Genomic DNA, 25,296 nt, shown 5'->3' with positions numbered 1-25,296 from the left:
TTTGAATTGTATAATATTTTACTTGGGATATTTGGTACTATATGGGAATATGGTGAGTAGTGTGTGAACATTTTATGATGTTATTTAATTATATGTTTTTCAATGTTTTGGAAATTTTCAGTGATTATAATTTTTATTGGGGAGTGGGTTGTGTATAAATGAATATATGTTAAAAAAATGGCACAAATTATAACATCCATACTTCTTTTTAAATTTATAATTTTAGTGTGGCTTGTTAGGGATTAAGAGGTTTTGAGTGGGTAATGTTTTCAGATGGGTACTGTGTTTGAATTACTTTATTTGAAATAGTATTTAAATGTGTAAATATATAATTGTTAATTCATCATAAAATATATTTTAATTCTTAAAGTATTAAATGTAATAAAAAACGTTTGTAATTTCAATGTATCAACAATAGAATTATTTAAATGAAAAAATTAAGTCCACTTAAATATTTAAAAAATGTTTAATTTTATATTTCATGATTTTTTGTACTTCTTTCTTTTAGGTGTTTGTTTAATTAAAATGTTTTAAAATATTCATATTTTAAATGCTGATTAAATATTCACAACATGCTTAAATGAACAAATATTAGATAGGTATTTTTTACTTTTCCAACTTTTTAAATATAAAGGTAGATAAAATAAGTTTTGAAAATGTTTCTTTTTGTTATAATTGTACTCTCATAAAACGTAAATAAATGTTTTAAACTAAATAAATAGATTTAGAAATATACAATTACTTTATCATAAGAATGCTATGATAAATTAAAATATTTAAATATATTTGTCTTTGATAAAAAATGTATCTAATTGAATAACGTAATGAGTATTATTATTTAATGTTGTATAATCTATATTTACATAATTTATAATTTGTCTTTCTTTAAAAAATAATACCTTTTTTTTTAAAGATCATAAGATAAAAGATTTGTAGTGTGAGTGTTTTAATTGAATGCTCTAGAGTGTCACCCTTTCCCTTTGTGGAGGGAATAGTAAAGTTGAACCCATCCAGAGTCCAACACTGTCCCCACTATGGCTAAGTTTGGAGCAGAAATAGAAAATCTGAACTCTTCCTCCCCCTCAGCCCACACAGTGCAACACTTTCTCTAATGTAGCTAGAGTTGAATTGGGAACAGTAAATCTACACCCCACCCAGAGTACAACACTTTCCCCGTTCTGACGTACATGTAGTTTTTTACCGTTAATATGCATGTAAATGTTTAATATTATGTTTTTTGGTTATCATATTAAGTGCTACAGATATCAGCTCTCATCACCAGGGGATGCTGGTGCTGGTCTCCCAAGAAGAAATACAAACGTGGCACTCCATAGCAGCAAAACTGTGTTTTTTCATGGTGTGGTCATGCACAACGCATTTTGGCTATAACAGTCTTTGTCAAGTGTGAGCCCAATGCCTGTGGGAAACAATATATGGCCCAATTACGATGTCCATCAGAAAGCATTCTGATCGGATTGGTTTCAAATGGTTTACAACCGGCTCATGTTCGGGGAGTCTGACCAACCGATTACGATGGTTCCGAACACGGTTCGGTCGGACTCCCATTGACTTCAATGGGAGCCTGTGTGCCGACCAAATACACAGATTGCCATTGAAAAAACGGGTGGTTGCAGAAAGCCTTGCACCCTGTGGCGGGTACCCCATGGTGCCTACCACACAGTGCATGGTTGGAAAGGGGGGTCCCACGTGCCCCAACCGGAAGCCTCAGGGTAAAGGCCCCCCAAGTCAGATTCCGACAGCCGATCTGTGTTGGACAGATTGATTCGGAAACGCTGTCCGAATCCGACATCATAACCGCTCGGTCGGAAGGGCGGCATGTAGAGATGTACGAGTCGGCTGCGACCGACTCGGTGTCTTTGAATGCCGTTCAGAAGCGAGTTGGAACTGAGTCAGACAATCCAAACGGTTGCCGACCATCATAATGGGTTGGTCGGACATGTTCCTGTGTCAGTCGGAAACAAGGCTTCGAACGAACCGAATGCCATTAGGATTCTTTCCGACCACCATCGTAATCAGCCCCATAATGTCAGAATGTGAAACTGTTAAACAGACCACAGGCAACCACAAATTTTATACACAGCTCGCTGTCACAATGTATCAACAATTCCTATATTACCATCAATATTGAGAATATGTACATTACTACTCTCTGAATCGGTATTGATTCAAGTCCAAAAATATAGAGCATTTCATCTTGCTACGTGTGGAACACCTGGTTTTAATGAATAGGATTTACCGATTCGGTAAATACCGAATCGGTAAATTCAAATTCGGTATCTTCCGATTCGGTAAATTACAGACTCGTATTTACCAAATCGGTCTGTTATGGGCTCCTCCATCTCAATAGCCCTATACCGGTCGGTAACGGCCGAAATTCGGTATTTTTGGCCGTTACCGACCGGTATTTGGCTACCTACATCTGGCCCCAATCATGTAAACGAGTGCACTCCAATCACTTGGAATTTGCATTTCCTACTACAATCCCCAGTTTTCTTTTATAGTACGATTTATTCTATAGTGTCTAGGTAGCCTATGGCTGTAAGTCCTGTGCATAGATTAACTTTTTTGCATAGTATTTCCTGCATATCTTGTATTTGTTTGGCTACATTAAGGGGCTCATTAGGATTGCGGTTTTTCCGCATCCTCGGGGCCGGCGGAAGCCACCGCCGGCCCAGAGGATGCGGAAAAACCACAGCGGACTGACCAAAGACCCACCGCCACATTAGGATGGCTGGTGGGTCCTGGTTTCCGTCCGCAGCTTTTTCCTCCGTGGTTGGCTTACAACCGCGGCGGAAAAGCTCTAATCTGGTGACGGTGTCTCTCAGACACCGTCAGGCAGATTAGGATGGGATGTAAAACATGCTTTTCCGCGGCGGCTTTTCCGCCGTGGAAAAGCATGTGTAACTTCACTGCGGGGGCCCGTTGCGGGCCCCCTAGGTGAATGGGGAGTGCACATGGGGGGGTACCTATGGTACCCCCCTGCATTTGTATGCAGAAAGCGGCAGGCACTGCGAGGTGCCTGCCTCTTTCTGCATGCAAATGCAATGACTGCATTTTTAACATTGCCGCGGGTGCAGCTTGAAGCCGCACCCGCCGCAATGTTAAAAATAGAGGATGTGAACGTCCGGGTTGGTGATGGCATCATAATCGCACTGGAGGGGACTCCACAGCCCATGCGGACGTCCCCTCCTCCTAAGTGATTGCGGACGGACGCAAGTCCGTCCGCGATCATAATCGGCCCCTAAGTGTTAGGGTTTGGGATAGGGATTGTTGGATTAATTTTTCTTGGTAACTGTGCAATGTTTGGATGCGTTTAATAAATTGGTAGTGTTGAATGCTATCTGCATACTGTGCTACAAATGATTTGTGTCAGCTTTCTGCTACATTGTTGGTTTTGAATTGTTTGTTTAGGTCACTTTCACATACCTTCCACACTCAGGGCCTAAGTACGATGGCCACGTCCAACCTCCATCGTTTCGGAGCAGGAACCCGCCCGCCAATGAGTCAGCGGTTCCACACTCCCTATTAGGTTACAATCGCTGTGCGATAAAATGCATTTTTCTAGGGCGGCTTGTGCTACAGCCAGGAAAAGGGCTGCAGCACAAGTCACACTTGAAAAATGCATTTTGTGCACATCCCTGCACCGTGTGTCAGACATTATGTGGTGCCAGTCACATGGTGCATTGATGTGTGGGGAGGGCACTACATGTGCCACCTTGGCCCCATAGCAGAGGCCCACAAGGAGTCCCTTTTCACCTGCCTTTACATGGCAGTCGGATTGCCATGTAAAAGCAGAGGAAAAGGGGCATCGTAATACCTATGGCAGTACCTCCACAGGCACCACCCCCATTGTAAGGATTACAGATGGACCGGCATTCTGACAAGCTCCTTGAGCCTGTCAGAGGCTTTGGTTTATCCCTCCACCCACTGCGCTCTGACCGACTGCATCATTATGCGGTAGTCGGACCGCAGGCTCAGATGTCGGACAGATCGCCACCGATCCACCCAATATCATATTTGGGCCCTCAGTGTGAAACACTGCTTGGCATATATGTCCTAAGCAGTGCAGACCACCATCCCTGGCATTCTAAAAGTAGTTTTGGGGTGGCCCTAATTTTCCTTTATTTTCTTTGCAAAATATAGAGTCAATTAATAGGTCATAATATCTTGTTACTTTCTTGGGTGGCACAAAATATAGTGAGAATATTTGTTATTATGAACTGGAGTGTGATGTTTCTAGAATATTCTATGCTTACGGTGGATTTTTAGAGGTAGTGTCATATATATCTGTTGTAGAAGAAATAACATACTTGCATTTGGCTGTTTATAGTTGGTTCTGCTAACTATACCTCGCGCACCCGCAATCCACTGCTGATGATGTCACATATTACATCATTCATGACATGGTCAGTGACATCACTGATTACATCACTGATGACATCTCACATGACATCACTGTTGACATCACTGATGACATCATTCATGTGACAATCTGATACACCTCATCATACACTAGTATAACCTTTCATCACTCACTGTAAAATAAAGAGTACCATATTTGCTCAAGCTTGCTATGCCACAGCAGGAACCTCGACTCCCGCCCTGCCATAGCAAACAGCAGTGTCCTGGGGTAGACACCCCGAGACACAGCAGGAGCCAGTCCTGGGGGGTGTTGTTCCCCAAGGCTTTCGACTGCTCTAGAATGGAGTCCACAATGCCCCCCTCCCAAAATATAAAAATCCCCGGAGGGTGGTAATCCCTGGGACTTAGATGGACCTTTGAGCTCCCTCACCCAGTTATTTTGTAGCACCAAAGAATGGCAGTCCCCTGGCTACAGGGCGCCCCTCTAGACCCCCATCAAATGTAATATTTTAGACCCCGAGATTTGACCATCCCAGGCAGCTAATTTTTTAACAACCACAGGAGCCCACGCTTAATTTTTTTTTTAACGGCACATGCATGAACCCAGCGCACATTTCTTCATTTAAAAAAAAAATACTATTTTTTGGGCCCTAGCGGTCCTTGTGGGACCCCCTAAGCAGTTCTAGAGGGTCAAAATATTTCTTACCTGCCCCCTTTATACGTTTTAAACACTTGTACCACTAATGTCTAGATCATCGCTTCTACCGAGGCACAAAATGGCTGCCATCACTTCCTGGTTTCGAATGTTGACAACCACTTGACAGCCAATCAGCATTCAGTGCATGATCGGGACAGTGCGCTTATAATCCGTGCATCTACCAAGGCCATAGATATATATGTACTTTTAATTGTAATTTTCTCAGGAACTACTGAACAGATTTACACCATATAAGCAAAAGGCACAAGTCTGAACCAAGGACTACAACTTTGCCAAATTTGGTGTAATTCCGTTCAGCCGTTCGGGCTGTAGCTGCGATGAACTGTACCTATGGAAAATTGCATGGGAAAAACACGTTTTGGGACCCACCTTTTTTCTCAGCCCCCACTTTATGAATCACCCTAAGACTTTCAGGATAGGAGCGGACTAGAGCGCCCCACCAGTTTTGAAAAATTCGCGAAGATTCGTCAACCGGCGCCAAAGTTATTCCAAATAGAATGTTGCAGATTTCCTATGGATAATAGGTCCTAACTATAACTACCTACTAGCGACCGCCAGTAGGTAATGTTCTGGGATGTCTATCTCTTCAAAGGCTTTTGGTGCAGGTTTTACTACACTTTTTAGTCTTCTATTTCTTGATATTGTTCTTTTTAAGTTATTACAGAGGGTAACTAGGGTATACAGTCTATAGGTATTCTGTAGGCATAGGGGCCCATTAGGATGTTGGGCGGATCGCCACCACCATGCGGGCGGTGGCGATCCGCCCGACATCCTTGCCCGCCCGTCAGCCGCCCGCCACCCTTCCCCCCGCCATATTACTATGGCGGTGGGGGACCGCGGCGGACGGAAAGACCGTCCGCCGATTTCCCCCCCAACAAAGGCGACCGGGCGGAAAAGGTTTAATATGGTGGCGGTGTTTATCCATATTAGTATGGGCTTTGGGAGATGCCTTACCGTGGCTGCAATGCCGCCACGGAAAGGCAGGCTGTCTTCACTTTGGGGCCCCCCTTTCGGGACCCCATGGTGAAGGTGAGGTGGGGGTGCACATGGGGGGTACCTGTGGTACCCCCCTTCATTTGCATGCACAATGCGGCAGGCACCGTGTGGTGCCTGACGCTTTGTGTATGCAAATGCATTACATGCATTTTTAGCATTGTGGCGGGCGGTGCTGAGAGCACCGCCCGCCACAATGTTAAAAATGCAGGATGCGCCCGCCACTGTGGGGGGTGCATCCTAAAACCCCCCACGGGACCCCCGCCCTTATGACGGGCGGTACCGTAATCCGATAGGATGGCGGGTGGACTAAATCCGCCCGTCTTGAGGCTTATTTTAAGTTCCGATTTATGTTTCTGACTATGATTTCAGCCACATGTGGCAGGTTGAAATGCTTAATTGTGTTTTCAACTTTGCCATTCACAATTAAGGCTCTTCGAGCAACCCTTTGAATAATATTTTGTTCCCTTCCAGTGGCAAGTTTCTTTGGTGCTACATTCTTTACTGTAGATGTTACATATATTTGTGAGGAGGGCTTTTCCCTTCTGTGACTCTGTGAAACTGGCTTCATTGGACATGTTGATATCTGTGTTTAATTCAAACTATAAAAGAGACATTACATTTTTGGTTCTACGTCAGTATTAATTCACTACTATTTAATATTTAGCATTTTCATTAGTAATTGGTTACTTACATCTTACAGTTGCAGTCTTTTTTGTGTTTGGTAGCTTTGTAATTTGAGTCATTTGTTTTTAGTTTAGCTTTGTTTAAACTTATTTTCCTACTTTTCCTTTTACATATTTAACTACTGACTTACTTTTTGTATGAGTTTTCTGTATTTATTTGGACAGCATGGCAGACATGTGCTTTATTGGGTGAGTATAGGCACCAAAAGGGAGAGTTTTTTCAGTTTGTCTATAGTGGTTTTTGAAATATGATTTGTTCTGATGGATTTAAGGTTTTTGGTTAGATTTTCAATGGTCATTTTGTTTGTCGTGTCCCTTATTTGGAAAATGGTAATTGAGTTGCATGTATGGATTTGGTAGTGTTTATTTTATTTTGTAAGAATTGTGTCAATAATTACTAATTATTTTATATTTTTGCTAAAAATTTGTCAATATAGTCATTTTACAATATTTGTGTGCGTATTAATTTTGGAGCTAAGATTATCAGTATTGTGTATTTCTATATTTTACCTATCAATACTGTGTTATTTGTGATATTATAATACCCAATATTATGTCTTTCGAAATGTTAATATTTTAGATAGGGTTAGTAGAAATTGCATAATGTATTATATGATATTTATGACTCAATATCGTTATACCACAATATTTTTATAGACAATATTGTTCTTAATTTTGAGTGGTTTGAGTTCCTCCTCTCTTGTGACATAAATTTTTTTTGTAATTTTACCATTGGTCCACAGAGACATTATTAGTTCAAGCTTCTGACTGATCTGGCTAATTGTCATACTACCAATTTCTTTTGTCACTTTCAGTTACTATTAAATGTAGGTCTATTAATGTTTTTCATTTGCCTGTTTCTTGCATGCAGTGTGATTCTAGTCAAGGTCCTAAACTAAGCTACCAGATTTTTTGGACTTGAAAGAAAGTGGACGATTATTATCCTTTCCCTTTACTTGCAGCTTTATCGAAATGTCTCACAAGCCAGCACTAACCAAAACTCATAAATAAATCTATACTACTATAATAAAGGAAGAACTTTCAGCCTTTGAGGCGGGTAAACTCGGGAACCACAGTGCCAATCCACACACCCGATACACCGTTGGAATCGTCAAGGTGTGTAGATGGTTATAGGCTATATACATTTTTTTTAAAAACGTTATTTAAAAAATTTACAGTAAATCAAAAAAGTAGTCCCTCCGAAGTAGCGCCGGCCTCGACGTGCATGCTCACGTCAGGAGCGCGGGGAGGAGCGGCGTCCAGGAGCGCGACGAGGAGCGGTGGACATGGCGCGAGGGAGGAGCGGTGACGTGAGGAGCAGCGGACAGGCCAGCGGCGGTCCGAGCTGCGGACAGGCTGGAGGAGCGGCGGCTGAGGTAAGGGAGTGGTGGACATGGCGCGGGGGAAGAGCGGTGATGTGAGGAGCAGCGGACAGGCCAGTGGCGGTGCGAGCAGCGGACAGGCTGGAGGAGCGGCGGCTGAGGTAAGGGGACCCATGTCGGGGCAGGCGGGGGTTGGGGCAGGCGGGGGTCGGGGCAGGCAGGGGTCGGGGCAGGCAGGGGACGGGGGCCCGGGCTGCTGGACAATGTCGGGGCGGGTGGGGGTTGGGGAAGCCTGTTGCTCCCGGACAAGGTCAGGACGGGCTGCTAATATATATATATGTAGCTATCGAGCAGGCTGCTGCATAATAAACGCCTGTCTTCCTTTACCCCCGCGAGTGTGGCGTGTTTTGTCAAACACAGGAGCTTCAATATTTTAACGGTCCGCCACCGTTTCTGCACCCGCCTCAAGAGTGCATGGACATTTATGGCGGAAAAAGGAGCGTTGTAGAGACCCTGCATATGTCGAGCACCGCCAAAGTACCAGCCGGAGTTGGAGCCTAAATTGGGAATCATACAGATTAAAGGAGACCGGCTATCCACCACTCCTTCTCCATGCTCAGCTGTTATCGTGGCAGGCGAGGGGGCACGGAGCGGGCGATTATTAACAGCAGTACAGGATCACACAGAGGACTGCGAAATAAGCACAAATAATCAAGACAGCCTACCTGTTCCAGCAGACACCGCGGCATCAGCCCAGCCCGCCAATAGGGGCGCGTCATATATTTAACTGGACTCGTACCTGAAACACCACACGTGATGTTCGTCATTTCCCTGAGGAAGAAGGAAACAGAACCTTCGAAACGCGTCGGAATTTGCAAGACGAACCCTCGGCTTCTGAATCTTCAGAGGCTTTCCATGGACCCTGTAGCTATCGAGCAGGCTGCTGCATAATAAACGCCTGTCTTCCTTTACCCCCGCGAGTGTGGCGTGTTTTGTCAAACACAGGAGCTTCAATATTTTAACGGTCCGCCACCGTTTCTGCACCCGCCTCAAGAGTGCATGGACATTTATGGCGGAAAAAGGAGCGTTGTAGAGACCCTGCATATGTCGAGCACCGCCAAAGTACCAGCCGGAGTTGGAGCCTAAATTGGGAATCATACAGATTAAAGGAGACCGGCTATCCACCACTCCTTCTCCATGCTCAGCTGTTATCGTGGCAGGCGAGGGGGCACGGAGCGGGCGATTATTAACAGCAGTACAGGATCACACAGAGGACTGCGAAATAAGCACAAATAATCAAGACAGCCTACCTGTTCCAGCAGACACCGCGGCATCAGCCCAGCCCGCCAATAGGGGCGCGTCATATATTTAACTGGACTCGTACCTGAAACACCACACGTGATGTTCGTCATTTCCCTGAGGAAGAAGGAAACAGAACCTTCGAAACGCGTCGGAATTTGCAAGACGAACCCTCGGCTTCTGAATCTTCAGAGGCTTTCCATGGACCCTGTAGCTATCGAGCAGGCTGCTGCATAATAAACGCCTGTCTTCCTTTACCCCCGCGAGTGTGGCGTGTTTTGTCAAACACAGGAGCTTCAATATATATATATATATATATATATATATATATATATATATATATATATATATATATATATATATATATATATATAAAGAAAGCAGTCCTTGTTCCGTCTGTAAACGGCGGAACTTAGTAGGTCTGGACCTCCAAAGCCTCACGCAGTGCAGCAAAATGTAGCCAGGAAACAATCACTCCTCAAATGAGTTAGCAGGAAGACGGTTTATTAAATAAGAGATGACGCGTTTCACTCCACTAGGGAGCTTGTTCACATAGCGCGCCCAAAACACTGAGAAACTTATATAGTAGCAATAAAGGTGGGACAATACAAAAAAGTGTAAACGCCTTCTCTGCATTTCATCATGAAAATAGTGAAAAGACTAACTAACATGCAAGTGCACAAAATCATAGAGGTCAGACTAGTATTTACAAAGTCGATTGGCATTTCATATGCAGATGATGTGATCACAAAAATCTATGACATATCAAACATAGAATATAAAGTGCATTTGAGAAGAATATTAAATATAATAATGAGCAGGTATGACTTATTTACATAAATGTTATTAATCCTCCCAATTCATTATGAAAAAACAAAGATAACCTTCCAAAAGAATAACGACATCGTGCCATAGAATGAAAAGAATCATGAATATTCACAGTGATTAGATGGAAAAACACAACCCATGTTGTGACAACATGTCAATAGTCAAATATCACGAGTGATCACATTATGATAGTAACAGTGATAAGTACTGTCTGCACAGCAAAAATAATGACGTAAGAAAAGAGAAGGAACTGTGGTGTCAAAATATAGAAAAAGAAAAGTGCACAAATAAACAATAAAAATTGTTAAATATGTACCAAAAGGCCACAGCCGAAAATATGACAGAATGAATCAGTTTAGTCTCACACTATAAATCAGCAGTCTGGGAATGACAGTACCTAACACAATAATGCCTATTAGTATATACTGTAGGTAATCACCAGACAGGACTAGATCAAGAAAATGTTACAGCCAAGCGGCCAACCAAGAGGTGAAAACAATATAATAGAAAACAAACATGAAGAAAATCTAAAGGATTAGCAAGGACTAGAGAACATCATGGGAATTGATAAGGACCAAGTATATTGAAATGAGTAGAACAATTCATAAAAAGTTGCTCAGGTCTTCTGTTAAATTCAGCCCATTCGGGGCCTTAGTATCTAAGGACAGTATGAGATGTGATTCCTTCTGCCTTAGTAGCTTCATGCGGTCCCCACCCCGGCCGGGTTGAGGTACCGAACACAGAACAGTGTATTCGAAGTCTTTGAGATTTTTGTCATGTACTGAGATGAAATGTCTTGCAACAGGGTAACTGTTGTCACTATTCACAATCGCACGAATGTGCTGCAGAATACGTTGGTGTACAGGAAGCTTAGTACTTCCAATGTACTCAAGATTACAAGTACATTTCAATTTATATACAACGAACTCGGACCTGCAAGTGAGATATTCACGAATGGGAATCGGTGTTGTACTGAATGCTGTGACATAATATGTGCTGTTCTTGGCAAAAGTGCAAGCACGACAGGAGGTGCATTTAATATATATATATATATTTTAAAGCACAGTCCACTGAAATCGTGTCAACTGACAAACAGGAGCACACCGTGTGTTTGGACCATCTACCAAAAAGTGAAATAGGGGGAGACTGAGTTAGGAAATTACGTGCCCTAGAACCTCGTTACAATATTGAATTAGGCACTATGTCACTACACGGTCTAATTAATGATGAAGAACTTTGGTCCCATCTTGAATAACTATAAGAAAGATAAAAATGTGCAGGATGTTTTAACTTATCCTTTTTCTTTGCTATTCTCCTTTATGACTTTGCACATATGGATATGTGTACATTTTGGGAAGCATTTAGATACCTTTATGAACTCGGAACCGTTCTCTGATACTGATCTTCTTTCATTCATTCATTTTTGATTTATTTTTTTAATATGTCCTATAGAATTAAATGTTTCTTCTTGAGAATAGGATATTATCAAATTGGATGTATCTATTTATTTGTAATATGATCCTTTTTGTTAGCTATGTGCCTCTTTTCTTGGATGCTAAATGCGACATTAGGAATAATATGCCTCCACATGACATATAGGTAACTCAAGCCCATTCAGGGCATGATGATTCTCGCATTCAACCTGCGTTCTCTTATTCTTATTTCAAAATGAAAATGATGAGGATTCACTATTGTTTGACATATCACTTCTGTCATTATATTTATCATGGCAGTAGACTGAGGGATGATTCATAGGGAGGTTGCTTGGTACAATGTTATTCGAGCTATGTGACTAAATATAATTCACATGCTTTCTGTTATAAATATAACTTTTGGTTTGTGTTCCATATGTTGTTTGACGGAGGATTAAATGCACTGGACATGGCTCTTATACTGAAATTGTGCTACATGTTAAGATGGCCGACTTAGTAACAATGAATTGTAACATTCATAAGCCTTCTTTCATGTTTACTATGGTTTTAAACTTTCACGTGGACTTTACTTTATATTGGTGGAACTTTATCAAAGTCATTGACCTTGACAAAGCCAGAGTGGCGAAATGCGCCTGTCAAACGCTTGGAGGGGAATTTCATTTATGGAATAAACACATTTTTGTATGGACTTGCGGTTTGCTTTTGTTTGTCAGCTGACACGATTTCAGTGGTCTGTGCTTTAAAGTTTACATGGCTCACCAACGCGTTTTGGAGGCACCCGAGGTGTGCGGAGCGACGGCGGTGAAGTAAATTCTTGGAGATAGATATATATACATATATATATACATATATATATCCCAACACCTCGTCACACATCCAACTCTTCGGAAAAAACTAGCGTGGACCCAGATGAGTGCTGCAATTATTTTACAATTGTCTGCCATTACGTGTTTCAGCCGAACAAGCGGCCTTGATCACATGACAATGCTCAGATTTTTCTCCCGCTATTTAAAGTGCTAGTGCTCACAAAAATCATGGACATAAAAAGTGGACAATTACCTCACTGAAATTCGTGCATGAATGCTCATTAGACACCAGAAAACATGAAATTGTCAAAACAATACTTAGAGTAAAATGCTGTGATTTTAGTAAAATACTCATATATGTATATATATATATATATATTCCAAAAACTTTCTCCGTTTTACTGGGGGCCACCAACTCTGCAGGGTGGGCTCTGTGAGGCAGGAGCGGAGAATCCTGTTTGAATTGAACAACAAAGAATCAGAGCCCCACTCCGGCTTCCATGCAAGAAAAGACTTTATTCGTCTGAAGCGGCAGCATCAAAAACCACTCATTTAACCTTACGCGTTTCAGCGTCATCACGCCTTGTTCACAGGTGAGTGTAATAATATCCATTGTGGTTACGAGGCCAGAGGGTTCAACTACAGGCCCCAGAATGCACCAAATTTAAACAGTCCAAAGTTGGCCTCACAGAGCCCACCCTGCAGAGTTGGTGGCCCCCAGTAAAACGGAGAACGTTTTTGGTGTACTTTTGATAAATATACAAATATATTTTTAAAAACGTTAAGGAAGCTAACAAGAATGCGTTCTTAAATTTTAATATTAAAAGTACCTTACCTTATATTTACGTACTAAATATAGCAAGGCTTTCAGCTTTCCAATTCACCGAAGTGTCTCCGTTGGAGCAAATGTTTGCAAATGCTTGCTTGTGTGTGCTTAAGTAGAGGAGCGGGAAAGGGAGGCAGACAGAGGGAGAGCGAGGGAGGGAGGGAGGGAAAGGGAGGGAGAGGGATGGAGGGAAATGGAGGCAACAGAGGGAGAGCGAGGGAGGGAGGGAAAGGGAGGGAGAGGGAGGGAGAGAAAGGGAGGCAGACAGAGGGAGAGCGAGGGAGGAAGGGAAAGGAAGGAGGGAAAGGAAGGCAGACAGAGGGAGAGCGAGGGAGAGAAGGAAAGGAGGGAGGGAATGGGAGGCAGACAGAGTGAGAGCGAGGGAGGTAGGAAAGGGGGGAGGGAGAGGGGGGCAGACAGAGGGAGAGCGAGGGAGGGAGGGAAAGGGAGACAGAGAAAGGGAGACAGAAAGAGGGAGACAAAGAGAGGGGGAGGGAGGGAGACAGAGGGAGACAAAGAGAGGGAGAGGGAGGGAAAGAGAGGGAGGGAAACAGGGAAACAGACAGAGGGAGACAAAGAGAGGGAGAGGGAGGGAGACAGAAAAAGGGAGACAGACAGAAGGAGACAAGGAGAGGGAGGGAGACAGAGAAAGGGAGAGGGAGACAGAGAAAGAGAGAGAGAGGGAGACGGAGGGTGACAGAGGGAGGGAGGGGGAGGGCGACGGAGTGAGGAGGGCGACAGAGTGAGGAGGGTAGGAGAGAGAGCGAGACAGAGAGGGATAGGGAAGGAGAGAGAGGGAGACAGAGAGAGAGAGAGGGAGACAGAGAGAGAGGGAGACACAGACAGAGAGAGAGATGGAGTGAGACAGTCAGAGTGAGTGAGACAGGGAGGGAGAGAGAGGGAGTGAGAGGGAGTGAGACATTCTGAGTGAGACAGAGGGAGAGAGGGAGAGAGATGGAGAGAGAGAGAGAGAGTGAGAGAGAGAGAGTGAGAGAGAGATGTGTGTATGCCTGGCCTGGTGGCTCAGTGAACGAAGGCTTCTGCTGCAGGGACCTCTGTTCAACCTCAGTTTTTTTGTTTTCTCTAGCCCCGTCCCCTCCCCCACTTACCCTGCCCCCACCGGTGCGGCCCTCGGACACAAACCACACTGTAAATTTGGCCCCCAAGAGAAAGTTTGTGACTGCCTATGGTTTAACACGTTTGAAACCCTACTCTGCCCTCAATAACATTCTGAGTTACTTCAAGTGTCTTGGAATGCACCTTGCATTCAGACAACTCGCTTCTCATTCTCAAAAATCCATCCACAGATTGAGCGTCTGTGACGAAAAACGGGCACACCCGTAACATTTATGTTGGTGGTGTTATCAATCAATGTCATGTGTAAAACAAAGCATCCTAGTAAAAACAATTTGCGCACATTTTATCTAGGCAAATGGTGGTTTGAGCTATGTAATAATCTGTCATTTCAGCACCCCCACTCACAAACCTGCACTTAACTAAACACTCTTATTATGTTGGACATTATATGCTGGAGATGGCCCGGGTTTGGCGCGGCGGTAAATTATGTAGTGTACCAGATTCCAGAAATTTCTGTCAGGTTTTGGGGGGGGGGGGGGGGCCCAACAGCTGAAAAAAGTGAGCTGGGGGGGCTCAACCTACAAAAGTTTGAAGACCTCTGCGTTAGATTGAGAAAGGCTGTTGATCAGCCGAAACACGTCTCTTTGCAGAGTTGCCTGAGGCATTAAACAAGTGGATCTTTTCTGTGTTGCATGATGCAATAAACAAGTGGACTGCTTCCCGTCTCTGAGTGCAAGTATCTTTTATTTTGAGAGGTTTTTGTGGCAGTTACAAGGCGCTAGTAAGTAAATAAAGTGACAAAATAAAGTTAGAGATATTATTGATGAGATCCTGAGTTATCCCTATCATTAGGTAGGATCATTTGTTTAATAATTTGAGATTCATGTTTTATGTATTAATTGCGAGACATTCTGGATGCGGCTGATGGTGCTGTATGTTTGACAACTAGTATTATTTTTAAGTAAATACGGTCTAATTTATAGTTTGGCGAAGCATATTCCCATTGTGAATATGTGGGGTTCCAACTCGACCATACTTGTGGCTCTATCATCTCCTTTATAGTTGTGAGAAATGCCTGGATCCCAGCACCTGAGCCTTAGCCAGCATCTCCATCCCACACCTCAAATTGACAGCACATGCACCAAATTACCATAGTTCAGGGGTTCCCAACCTGCGGTGTGAGATGGCATTTCAGGGGGTTCGACAAAGAGGGAAAGTATGCACTGTATCCGGGGAGACTTTTGTAGGGGGTGCGAACATTAAGCAAACATTTCCTAGGGATGCAGTGCATAGAAAAAGGTTGGGAACCCCTGCCACAGTTCAACATATGTCAAAAGGTCCGTCATTTTTAGGGAAGTATTTCAGCGCTCATTTTTCCTTTTCAAGATGGTTCCAAACAGGAAATAATACAAATATGCCCCACACACTTTGAGAAAACTTCCAGGTGTAGAGAAGCCTTTTTTTTATTTTTATTAAAACAACCCCTGCTTCAAGGAATTGTTTCTGAAAAACAAGTTTGTCGATCTGGGCAAATCAACATGGCATCAGCTCAGCTTATGTCTCTGACTTCTTCACAGCCACAGTGCTGGCGGATGCATAAAAAGCAGTGATATCTTCATCAGGAATGTAAGGATCTCATAATAGGGTGGCCAACCTTCCACCTGAGGAGCAGAGGCCAGGGAATCCGCTGAGATATGAGGTCAATGGTCTAACAAAAAATAGGTACTTAATATGAACTGTAATAAGGGAATTACAGTCAGTTCATAGTTACGGATAGCCACAGAAAGATAAAGTATTTTTTTAATCTCCCCTATTCCTTTAACATATTCCTACATTCATAAGAACTATTTTAATCTATATATTGAGCCTGTTGCTAAGGAAAGTGATGAATTCGGAAGATGTTTCATCCATCAGAATGAATCCCAGTGTTGGCACATTGCGATTGCTAGGTTAGCACTCTATTCATTTTTAGAACTTATGATTTTTACAGACAGCTGTTATGTAAATGAGGCACAGCATTATGTGGGTTTTGCCTGCAAAACTTGTCTCCGCTTTTCCCTGCAGTGGTCCTTGGCAAATATTACCTGGCCTGGAGAAAATCAAAACACAGCTTTCCAATGTAATAATCTTTTTTTTTTTTTAAACTTTATTTTTGTCGCGGACAATGATAGCATATAACAGTTGCGCCGACAGCTTCAATACAGTGACGACTTTACGTCAAATAACATACTTCTGTGCACACGGCCCATCAGCCCACAACCCGAAGGCCGGGCGGCGGTAGGTGGTAGCATGTAAACCAGGCCATGAACCTAGCAATGTAACTGTGCGGCAGGAGATTCTGATCCGCTTTTATTTTTCTTTTATACAGGTTACCCCCCAAATCCCCAACGGAACCCCCCCCCAAAACTTCGGCATTAATGACTAAGACATGTGTATACAGTTTGTTCACCTCATTATGGCACTCCTAGCGGCAGAGAAGACAGCAATCGTTACTTAGATTAGGAATGAAACCTTCAGATACCAAAAACACAATTCCTCCCAATTGGATCCCACACGTGCGTGTACGGTCAGGCACTCCCCCAACTCACTGCCCTCCCTCTCCCTCCCCTCCACCCTCATCCTCAGACCCTGTATCCCCAGGGGTGAACAACTCCGCCCTCGTGCCATCCGAATCCTCGGCTGCCTCTCCCACTACTCGCATCATTCTCCACGCAAGCAGGTCGTCTTGTAGCTTTACATCCCTACGCACGGTTTGCATGAAGGTTTCCTCCGCCAGGGACCATTCCCCCACATCCCTAAGCCACTGCACCATCTCTGGGGCCCTCTGTCCCATCCATGTGATTGCTACCCTCCTCCTTGCCAGTAGTAAAAGTAGTTGTAACATTTTGTAGGACAAATTACACTTCCTGGGCCTGGGGACCAAAGCTAATAAACAATGAAGGGGGTCAGCTCCATCCGGAGTTCAGTAACCGTGCGAATGTGTTCCAATGTAATAATTAAGATGAAGGTTTATCCCTTGTTGGAATAGATAATATTTGTGCAAAAATGGCTGTTGTGTTTAAGGCTAACAAAATCAGAAGGATGGAAGCAGCAGCATCTGTCACGGTTGCAGAGCAAATTCAGGTATATTAGAACGAGGGTCCCTTATGAGATAGCCCAATAGACAGATGATTTATTTACCTCTGACGTAGACAACAAGACCATGTACACTCATGACAGTATGAGGTTTAAGGCGAAGTGTATGAAAGGAAATTCATGGAGGAACTCCAGGAAAAGTTAACTACAGGAATTGAATAAATGACTGAGTTGGCCATCCGACTGGTCTTATTTTAACACAAATAAGGCATAACTGATTGTGCGAATAGTTCTTTCAACATCCTCGGCTGGTGGCCATTATGGCTGGTTTTAGTACACATCAAACCCCAACTTAGGGCATATTACACACGCACAAGAATGAAGCTAATGTGGAAATTAGACATAGACACCTGCTTACAGGACTGGGATGGTATTTTCTTTCACACCATAACGCTATGTCCTCAATTAAGTAGATTCTAGAACAGTGTAAAAAGTTGTCTCAAATCAATAAAGGTTTAATATATACTCCTGCAGAGTTATTCATATAAGTGATGTTTACTTGTGAATACATTTACATGTGCAATTTACTCTTACACTTTTGAGCAACTTTACTGCTTCCGGATATTCACAAAATCTGAGTGCAAAGGTACTCAAAAAGTGAAGCTTACATGTCTCCACCCTCTGAAAAAAGGGAGTGGGAAGCCTAATTTACTACTACTATTTTTTTAAACAAACTTTATTGGGTTTTTTAGTCTTTCACCAGATATGAAACATAGTGTATGCATACATTGTATGACAATATACATTTCCTTCCTGCAGGATCTTCATACAAGGAGCATTATATCCATCAATGTAAGTGATAAGAGAAAAAAGGAAAAGGAAAAGTTTTGCATAGCCTACTTTACCATGTGAGAGAGTACAGATCAGTTACACATACAATAATGTTCACCTATTACCCATGAACACCCCCCTCCTCTCTGTCTATATCCCACCCTCCACCCCGGAATCTGGCTACAGATTGCAAAATCCTGCATAAACGTCTCACTCCAAACAAATTTCTTTGGTTACATTAGCTTGTCATATTGCTTCGTCCATAACCGTCACTGAGTGGCTATAGAAAAAAACACAATGCTCCCTTGTTGTGCATGCAGAACGTCAGAGGTGTCTTCGGCATCGGCACTCTTATGTGCTTCTACCATTATGTCCCAATCCAGGGATATTGGAGTCTTCCTTAGACCACAGGTCTCCTCCCTACGCAGTGCCGCGCTTTCAGCCCCCGCCCATCTGGACAGTTCGCTGTGCCACATGTGAAACAAGGGAGCTTTGGCTGACTTCCAACGCATAGTGATAGTCCTCTTAGCAACTATGAGCGCCAAGTCCAAAAAGCGTAGCTGAACCTTATGTGTTTTTTTCGTCTACGGATGCCTAATAAGCACTCCAGTGCTGCGCCCCATAAGGAGAGGTGAGTAGTCCCCTCTATCAATCTCGTAACCCCTCCCCAAAAATCCGCAAGGCAAGGGCACGCTCATAGCATGTGAAGTAGATCTGCAGGTAATTTGCACCAGGGGCATTGATGGGCAGTGGCCGGGTACATTCCCTGCAGCCTTTGTTGGGTCAAATAAGCTCTACGTAATATCATGCATTGAATAAACTTGAACTTGGCGTTGCGAGGTATTTTCTGTGGGTACTCGAATACATCTTTCCATTCCCTGTCTGTAGCTCTCCTCCCATATCTATTGCCCACTGCGCTCGAATGCGTTCGGATGCGAATGTATAACCACTTAATAAGATGACTACCGTGTACCATATAGTAAAGAGACTTTACTAACTTGTTCGCTTGGGGTTCCCCCATTGTGGAGACCACTGTCTTAATATAGTGCAGTAGCCTAAGTTACTACTTAAGAAAACAGTAGTAAGTCAAGCACCATACACGGTCTAAACCTGGTAGTGAAAACCCCCTCATTGAAAATAAAGGGTTAGGGACTTAAAATAAAGCCACATAGGAAATAATTGTAAATTAAAAAACTAATATATTAATAAGTATAATTTAATTTTAAAAATAATTAATAAAAATAGTATATATTTTTTATCATAATTATAACATATATTAATACTTTTTTGTATTAAAATTAATATAACAATACATTTGGTTAAAATATAGTTACATTACATTTAATAAATTCTACATATCACTTTCATAATTAATAATACATAATAAAACATTATTTTTTTCCTTCAGTGGAAATGTATTTTTTACTTTAAACATCAGAAATGTTTTTCATATTTACATTAGTTGAAAGGTTTAGTTAAAACATGCTAGTGTTGTAGCATTATTTCCCTTCTATATTTAAATGAAATATATACAATAAATTTACATTAATATTTATCATTAAATATTTTTTTATATTTGTTTCCAGTTTATTGAACATGTTTAATTTTTCTATTCTTTACCATGCAGCGATCTCCAGGACTGGCTATCCATTGTGCTATTACCAGAAGTAATATTGATATTACTATTATTAATATGATATTATATTAAAGGGTAATGTAGATATCACTCAGACGGTCAGCAGACCGTCTTGGCATACCCATCGATGGCACGACTCACCTAATTTCCATTTATGCAGACAACATCCTCTTATATTTATGTGATGTGACGGCGGATAATACTCCCCTTCTCGATATTTTTGCCACTTTTGAACATATCTAGGGCCTGGCTATAAACCAGAGAAAGTCTACTTTTTTCCGAAAACACCATATCCAAACGATCTACGGTTCGGCGAGTATGCCTTGCCAGTGGCCCCCACAACCTTTAAATACATTAGGCATCCAAGTTTACAGAACGCAGGTCAATCAAATTGAAGGTAACATAGTGAGGACCATAACAGCCCTCCGACCAAGTGTGGCCTTTTGGTCCTCTCTGCCGTTATCGGTAATGGGGTGTATCGCCATCTCGAAGATGGTGATGCTCCCTCGTCTACTGTACTATTTTGTGAACTCACCTGTCGTAGTTCCATAGTCTATTTTCAATACCCTGAATGCTATGTTAGTGGATCTCATCTGGGGAACGGGCCGCAGAACAGTGAGCCTATGGAAACTCCAACTGGAGTGCGGGAAGAAATTTACAGGAAACTGGCTATACGCCTAGGGACCTGGACCGGGGCACACTGCACTCCCTGCTATTGCCTAAGGCTAAAATCTCCGTGAACAGCCCGCCCCCCCTATTGAGGACTGCTCTGCAGTGCTGGAGGAAGGCGTTGTTTTATACCTCCTCAGCAACTCCCTACACGATGAACATTCCCCTATTGGGTATGCCTACACCGCAGGGCAGGTTTACGAAGGCCAGAACACATGACTGGGTGGAGGCGGGAGTGAAGGATGTCGGGGCATTCTTCGGAGATGGTAGTTTGTTTGATCACGATTCCTTTCTTCAGCGTACAGGTGCACCAACACGTTTATATCTATTACAGGCTGCAGTCTCCCATTACATTAAGAACACATGGGCCCCACAAGGTAGTGAACCCCCACAGCATAATTCGGTCCATCTCTTATACTATATGGGGAATGGGGGACACCTGGTCAGATGGCTGTACACGGGTATACGAGCACACGCCGCAACAACACTTACATCACTTAGAACACAATGGTCCGCTGATTCTACTACAGAAATCACAGATAAGGCCTGGAAATGCATGCTTGAACACCCTAAAAGAGTGTCCTGTAACGCAAAACTAAAATTCTTTCAGACGATGGTCTTTCATAGGTCATATCTCTCCTCACAGAGGATTCATCATATGTTCCCAGACGCTCAACATTGCTGCCCCCGCTGTAAAAGGGACGAGGCAGGCATCCTTCATATGCCGTGGTCCTGCCCCCGCCTCCAGGATTACTGGAGAGGAGTTTGTCAGTCCCTAGCGAAGTCACACACATTCCTTTCTCGAACGACGCCCTAGGCTGCCTCATGGGCCTTCGTAGACGTACAAGTGTACAGAAGGTACAACTGAGATTTTTAGATTTGGCCCTCATACTGGCAATAAGAGCCCTTACCATGAGGTGGAAATCCCCCAGGTGAGCAACGTTATCCAGCTGGTAAGACAACATGATACAGTGGGGAAAAGCTGAGGGCACAGCTCTTCGGAGGGAAGAAGAGAAGGGACTACGAAAGCAACCCATCTCAGTGGAGTGGGATATCATGCTACATGAATTCGAAACACTTCACTTGCTACCCCCACAAGGTACCCCACCCCCATGACTTACGGTGCCGCTCTGTGACTAACTAGCTTAAGGTTCCAAATCTCTGATCCACACATTATAATCTATGGGCACTGTAGACCCCTTAGAGATACCCTGTTAGGCCCCCTTGTGGTTACTATTGGCATTAACATTGACAGACCAGGAGTTTGGGTTGGGAGGGTTAGTGAGGGAGGGGACATGGTTGAGATTGTTATTTTCATTGATGGGAAATTATATACTTTTTGCTATAACTTTATATGACACAGCTGCAATGATCTTGAAGCTTTCTCTTTGGTATCAGGAAGCATTTGCTGTTCATTTTCTGTCAAACTGTACGAAGACTGTGTGGTAGATTCATGCAATGTATATCTTGTACCTAACCTAAGAACAAAAGACTGTCTTTCTGAATTAATCTTTGCATTGGATGCGATGTCAAGGTCCTCAATAAAGTATGTTAAAAAAAAATAGGTAATGTTGATATTATACTACTGTCCACTTTGCAGTTTCAGTGCTGATGCATTTGAGAGAGAAGCAGAGAAAGGCATGGAACATTGAACGGGTATAGAGTGCACATAGAGTCTGTGTCACAGAGATCTTTACATTGTTTTATAACGCCCCACCAATGTTATTTGGATGTAAGCAGTGCCACCAGTACCAATCGGTCTGTGTTGTAAAATGGTGAAACCTGAGGAATGGGCCATCAGACCCACCCACCATGCAAGCAGCACTTTATACCTCGTACATATGTTGCCTACATATGTCAAATTATCCAGTGGCGTAACGAAACTTGGGGGCCCCCCTTCTAGAGATCAATCAAGCCAGGGTACTGTGCTGAGGGGGGGCATGCATTAATAAAGAAAGGCAAACTGATAAGTGCCTTAGCTGTTCATATATACCGATGGAATTCGGCCCAATATTAGGAATGTAAGTAATATATGCTTGTTTACTTTCAAGTTTTGCCCCGAGTGTCTAGTAAACGAACTTGTTTCAATAAAGTATGTTGATTAAATAAAAAAGAGGGTAAAAGGAATGCGGCCAATAGACTATGAACGAAAACAGACTATCGATGCGTCTGCATCATTTTCTCGCGGGATTTCAAGCTTGAGGAAATACGGAAAAGACGTTGTCAGGTAACGATATGGTTGATCCACTAATGCAGTAGAGGTGCAAGCGGAGCAGGGAGGCCGGTCTCTGTTCAGCAGGTAAGAAACGATGGGGAATATATACGCCATGTGGTTAAATACTCTTTAATAAAATAGACCCCTAGGAAGTTCTATAACTTTAGATTTAATCTTAAGAATGTATATAATATGCTGTAGGTCGCTAGTAAATTGAATACGCCACTAAAATATTTTATTGTTAATAAATTACGTAGTAGGTCTTTAGTAAAAGTAGTGCGCCGCAAATAGAGAGTCAAAAACACGCGCCTAATAACGTTCAACTGAATAAGTCTCGCGTTCGGTAGCAATAACTATTGCACTGCAAAAAAGAGAGTTAGAAACAGGCGCTTAACAACATGCAACTAAAGCAGCTTGGCGTTTGATTATCTCTTAACACAATATGATCCCAGTGAAACTGCCAGCTAACCGTTTAGGTAAAATGATGGCATTTAAAGTATTAATATACCCAATACAGAGGGCCGCTAGCAAAAATAATGTGTCACCTAGAGAGAGTTATAGATATCTAACGGAACTCACAATATGTTTAAAAATAGCAGCATAAAGACACGACAAGGCAACTCGATTTGTTAATATTCGCCGAAGTAAGTCCTTTTTTTATAAAAAAAACAGCATGGCCCCTAAATAGGTTTAAAGCCAGCGTTCTAGACAGTGCCGGGCAAGGAAACCAACAGTGGTTTAATTTCCTCCAGCTGTTAATGGAACCATTAAATATAGAACTAATAATATCTTTTATCTTAGATGATAAAAATAAAGAATAGACACGGTAAATAGAACATGAGAAATATCCAAATTAGGACCTCTTGAGTAACATGATCAAGCAGGCTCGAGACAGGAAAAAGTACAGACTTAGATAAATTTGACATATAAAATAAAACAGGAAATGAGATGATATTCTTGCTCTTTGTAGATGGTTAAATGAAAAACCAAAAAAGGAGGACACCCCCTGAGAAGAGCGCTGTCATATCAACAAACAATCGTATGCGCAACCAAGGCCTTGTAAAATTTATACTAGGTAAGTTGACTTAAGTAAACCTTGGGTATAATCAAGAAACTAGAGACATTAGGTCATCACTAATTAAAATGATTGTATATTCACTTTTTTCAGTATCCTTTGAAACAAACACAGACCTCGGTGGCTCCCTTGTACATACATACATCGAGCAAACCGGAAAGCCTTAAGGTAATATGTTTGGCTTAATTTGGGGTAGATACCAAACAAGATAAAACCATTATAGTAAGTGGGTTTCCTTATTTATCCCTAAAGGTTTTTTAATCAAGAGGACATTAATTCCATTTAATTGATGAAACAAAGTTCATGGAACGAGAGAAGAGAGCTTCAAATTAACGTGGAGCCTTGAATAATAAAAAATCAATTGATGCGAGGTACGCAATTAGTTTCCCCTTGGAGACATGTATAGGCCTTTTTTTAAAATAAATTTTCGAGAACCTGTCATTATCGATATGAGTTGCAATGCTATTTGATTATTTATATTAGAAATGTTGCTCCACAAACCTGTAACCAGGATCCACTAGTTTGTCTTTGATCAGTGTCCTAAAGTACCAATACTTTGTTTTGATCAATTGAAAATGGTTGTATCTAGAGCATAGATAAAGTGATTATTATATAAATGCTTTTAGTTTATAAAAGAGTGATGAAGAAGTACGCTAACTGTATGTTTCTTTTATTAAATAGAAAATTGTCCTGATGAAGGTGTAAAACAAAATACCGAAACGCTGAGTCGACAACTTGTTTTTTCCTGTTTTTATATGTCTATGTGAATTGACACGTTTTTAATTATCGTCTTATGGTACTTCTGTACAGAACAATGTATTGTATTAAAACCATTTTGCATTTTTTAATGATCTTTCTCTACTGATCAATATATTATTGTATTCATTGGCTATGACTATGTAATATTATTTGTGGCACTAGTGGTTACTTGTGTGGTCAGTGGATGCTAAATTTTCGCTCTTGTGTTTGAAACCATAATTGGTTGGTAAAACTGTTGGGACTCCTTTGTTTACAATATCTTTCTCCTTGTCCCTTATTGGATCTCATAGGAGACCTCCCTTTTTTTCTCTTATTTTGATACAAGTACAATAAACATAAACATTCTAACTAGATGCATTCTCTACAAAGTAAGAGGCACTGCTCAGAAAAACAAATAAGAATGACAGGTGTCAGGAGGAGCTACGAGAGCGTCCAAAATGGTCACTTGAGTCCCGGGCTCCCGAGAACCCCGCCGCCAGGGGTGTATCCTGTACTAAATCCTGGGAGCGGACCGTCAAAATCGGTCGCGGAAGGGAAGCGATGCCGGGAACTGCAACCGGCGTCCCAATCGGCCCTTGAGAACCGGAGAAACAGAAAGTCGAAAATCGAGGCATGTAGGCCCTGAAGCCGGGGCCTCAGGTTGGAGGCAGACCACAATCTAAGTG

At 42.4% G+C, this 25,296-nt stretch overlaps 1 long non-coding RNA gene across 2 annotated transcripts; it reads left to right on the top strand.

Moving 5' to 3' along the window:
• Positions 1-22,819: 22,819 nt before the first annotated feature.
• Positions 22,820-24,683, top strand: LOC147696903 (uncharacterized). 2 transcript variants are annotated; one of them, XR_015299123.1, is made up of 5 exons: positions 22,820-22,881; positions 23,768-23,872; positions 23,966-24,040; positions 24,125-24,243; positions 24,554-24,683. It is a non-coding gene; the product is annotated as an uncharacterized LOC147696903 (long non-coding RNA). The 2 variants fall into 2 exon arrangements; XR_015299124.1 differs by lacking the exon at positions 24,125-24,243 and having other exon boundaries at positions 24,554-24,629.
• Positions 24,684-25,296: the final 613 nt, after the last annotated feature.

This window comes from Lissotriton vulgaris, chromosome 8 (assembly GCF_964263255.1).
Source record: "Lissotriton vulgaris chromosome 8, aLisVul1.2, whole genome shotgun sequence".
NCBI classification, from domain to species: domain Eukaryota; kingdom Metazoa; phylum Chordata; class Amphibia; order Caudata; family Salamandridae; genus Lissotriton; species Lissotriton vulgaris.
The sequence above is the reverse complement of the archived record's forward strand: the minus strand, read 5'-3'. Positions and strand labels throughout refer to the sequence as shown.